The following is a 4042-nucleotide window of genomic DNA, read 5'->3' on the forward strand; positions in this document are numbered from 1 at the left end:
AAACTATGGTCATCATGCCCATCGCCTTTCTCTCACTCAAGTAACACTTGGGCACGTGAATGAGATCCTGGCAATGAACACGGAAAGGGTTAAACCTGAAAATCCTAAGCTAAAAAAATATATTAATATAAATATTTTGTATCTAACGGACTAATGAAATTTGATTGAAATTTAATTTTTTATTTTTATCTTATCTCAAATTTTACTGTTATATTTTATTTTTTTTTTTTTTGTAAATATAATAAATTGAAATTCTAATATTATAATATTTTATTAAAGAAATTGCAAAAGAATATTTATTTAAAAAAATTAAGATACAATGAATTTAATTAATAATAAATATTGAAGTTAAATATTAATAAAAATATCCTCAGGTGATTCCTCTATCAAAGCATATTTTCTAAAACTCGAAAAAATATTCAAAATTTGTAGCTTTGATTTCAAAATCTACCTGTCGCGAAGTGTCTTCTTGCATATAAAATTTCATACATTTTTTGAACGAAATAAATTGAATTTTAATATTATTATATTTCAAATTATATTAAAATTTATAAAATGAAAATTTGATTAATAAAATCGATAAAAATATTATCATAAAATGGAACATATCATTGATAATATGTGTTATCCTTATATAATAATTGCAATAATTTCGCGTAAATTTTATATGGATATTTACTTTGTCCATTACGGAATATCTAATTGAAGTCATTTCAATAATTTGTTATTTGTATGAATGTTTGGCTTTTATCAATGTGATTCTACAAATAACTCTAGCGAATATATTGTCAACTAAAGATACTCAACTTAATTACAAATATTATAGCTTTCGCATATTTTAATTACTAATATGGACAATATTAATTTATAATTAATGATCAATATAATATTACTCATGGTAATCGCGATATGCAAGAAAACCTAGCCTAAACTAATAAATAAAAACGAACAAAATAATGTTATTACTCACGGATATAATAAATATATCCGCGGTCACTGTGCTCGTGCAAAATTCTACGTATACAACCAGTCACCCGTGTCGATTCGGATCTTTCACCCTACGACATGATTGAGTGACCGGAGGAATCAAAATGCATGCGACTCACCATACATGCGAAGAATCTGCATTGCCATAGGAAGTCATCTCATCAAGTAGAAGGAAATGGAAACTGTAACAAAAAAATGGAACATCATAATTTAAAACATGATGATATATATGATATATATAATGGATATTTTAAGAAATTAATAAATAAATAAAAATAAAAAAATTAAATGGAAAATCTTAATTGATGAAAAATATATAAAGATAATTACCTCTTCGCGTGATGGATGATCGCCTTGTTTTCTTGATGCACTGACTCTATGTATACCGAATGTACACCGAAAACGAATATTAAAAAAAAAAATAAATAAATAAAAAAAAGACTACCACACACAGCCGTTCAAATTTCGATCGGCAAACACTGATTCTACTTTCGCGAATGAATATAATAATTAAATTTAATTAGAGCTTTTATGCTCTAAAAAATATTAAAAATACTATTACGTAACAAACACTGACTCTATCGACCGCATTGCACGCGATCACAAATATTTTTGGGGATTGAAACCCAGAAGAACTGTCACTATTATCAGGATCTAGAATAAAAACGAAAATATCGTATGTAATTTTTTTTTAAAATATAAAATTGATTATTTATAAAAATTTTAAGATAATAAACTAATAAGTAGAATTCTATTCAATTTTAAATAAATAAAAATAAAAATTAAGATTCTAATAAATTTTAATTATATTAAAATGAAAAAAAAAATAAATTAAAAGAAAAATACAAAGATAATTACCTCTTCGCGTGATGGATGATCGCCTTATTTTCTTGAGACACTGACTCTAATATATACCGAAAACGAATATTAAAAAAAATAATAATAAAATAAAAGATTATTAACACGTCCGTTAAATTTCAATCGGCGAACAAACACTGACTCTATTTTCGCGATTTTAAATATAATAATTAAATTTAATCAGAGCTTTTGTGCTCTAAAAAATATGAAAAATACTATTACGTAACAAACACTGACTCTATTGACCGCATTGCGCGCGATCACAAAAATATTCTGAAAAAAAAACTATTATTAAGAAGGGGTAGAAAAAAAAAGAAAAAATATTTTTTCTTTTTCTATTGAGCACTTGTACTGAAAAATACTGCTACCTTTCTAAAATTATTTGCGATAAAAAATTTCTTCATGTCGATAAATACGATAATATCAATACAAATGAAAAAATATTATGAATGTTTGTAATCAGAGAATAAAATACAATTTTTAAGAATAAAATATATAGTTTTTTTATAAATAGTTCGAGAATATCACGATGAATCGAAATTCCTTAGTCAAACATGCCTCAGGCAAGTATGACAATACAATACAGACGCCATGTTTATCTTCGCGTCGAAACGTGTCTGAACCTGTCTGTTCCTGCACTCCCTTTTCCCCCCCCCCCCCGCCCCAATAATAAAGTTGCGACGTAGATTTCGAAATAAAATACGATGTTACGAAATAAAATTTGCGATCGAAATGTTACGATATCTAATGATTTTATTGTCGAATAATGAAATAATTTATTTAATATATTCGAAAATATGAAATAACACGAAGAAATAATTTAATAAACTCGAAATAAGAAGGTAATTCGATTTTTTCCACTTTCATCGTAATATTCTCGATTGTGAAAATTATTATTTAATTACGTATGAATTATTTATTACGTATTGTATATCAAATTTTTTTCACCAATGATCCAATAAAAAGAAAATATAAATTTACATACGTCTGCCGTGTTGTAATAAATCAAATATTACTGCGTTTCGATGTATAAATTGTTAACGGTTGGCGTCGGTGTCATGGCGTCTTTTGTTCGTTTTTTGTTCGTTCAATCACCTTCTTCGATCAGTTAATGATCTGCACAAAAGAAAATCAAGAAATTAAAATAAATAATCGAAATTCGAATAAATTGTATCAAAATTAAATAATATTCGAACTCGAAATTCGATTTTAAAAGTTAATGAAACAAATAATTAGTAACAATTACAATGACGTAGGCGGTAAAAAAAAGAAGTATATAAAACTATTTAATTTTAACTTATTAAGTTAATTAAAGTAATTAATAAGTAACAAAATCAACACATAATAATTAAACAAATAGAATATTAACCAAATAATATAATAATAGTAAAAAATAATGATAAAAATACATACTGCGCAGTAAGAAATCTGGATCGGAGTCACGGCGAACACGTCTTTCCACCACAATTTTCGACACTACAATGACGCCACGCGCCACAGGTTAAGTAAGCCGATTTGTAATTGGCTGAGCGAAACATTTCCCCTTCCACCGTACGAGGACCTTCCTTTCGTACGAGGACGAAATTTATATACAAATCAAAAGTCTCTTCGACCGACGAAGTACCACATGTTCCATATAAGATTCTATTATTATATAAATTTTATTCAGAATTATTATTCAGGTAATTCTTTACGATTTTATATATTATAAAAATTTTTGAAATTTTTAATTATATAAAAATTTATTATATAAAATATATAAATATTTATATTAATATTAATATATATGTATATATATATACATATATATTAATATATTAATATAATATTAAATATATTAATATTTTTGAAATTTTTAATTATAAATTATAAAAATTATATTATATAAAAATTATATTTTCATTTATATAAGTTATATATAATTTCTATAGTTATATAATATAGGTTACATTTAATTTTTTATTAATTTTTATTATTTATTAGAATTAATTATATATTTCTTTCATAATAAATATAAATTTTTCTTTTTAATTGTATAAAGCAACACAAATAAATTAATAGTTGAATTAATAATTAAAAATAAAAGTTATTAAAGTTTTAACAAAATATTAGATTAAAATGTAAAAATAAAAATAATCATAATATTATGCATTAATTATTCAATTATAATTATATTATAAATTATATTGTGCATATA

General features: G+C 24.2%; 1 long non-coding RNA gene across 2 annotated transcripts; it reads right to left on the reverse strand.

Moving 5' to 3' along the window:
- Positions 1–298: 298 nt before the first annotated feature.
- Positions 299–3357, reverse strand: LOC116186460. 2 transcript variants are annotated; one of them, XR_004151462.1, is made up of 4 exons: positions 3259–3357; positions 1846–2961; positions 1318–1641; positions 299–1169 (listed from the first exon to the last, which is right to left on the reverse strand). It is a non-coding gene; the product is annotated as an uncharacterized LOC116186460 (long non-coding RNA). The 2 variants fall into 2 exon arrangements; XR_004151463.1 differs by lacking the exon at positions 1318–1641.
- Positions 3358–4042: the final 685 nt, after the last annotated feature.

The sequence above is a fragment of the Apis dorsata genome, unplaced genomic scaffold (assembly GCF_000469605.1).
Source record: "Apis dorsata unplaced genomic scaffold, Apis dorsata 1.3 scaffold_726, whole genome shotgun sequence".
Classification (NCBI taxonomy): Eukaryota; Metazoa; Arthropoda; class Insecta; order Hymenoptera; family Apidae; genus Apis; species Apis dorsata.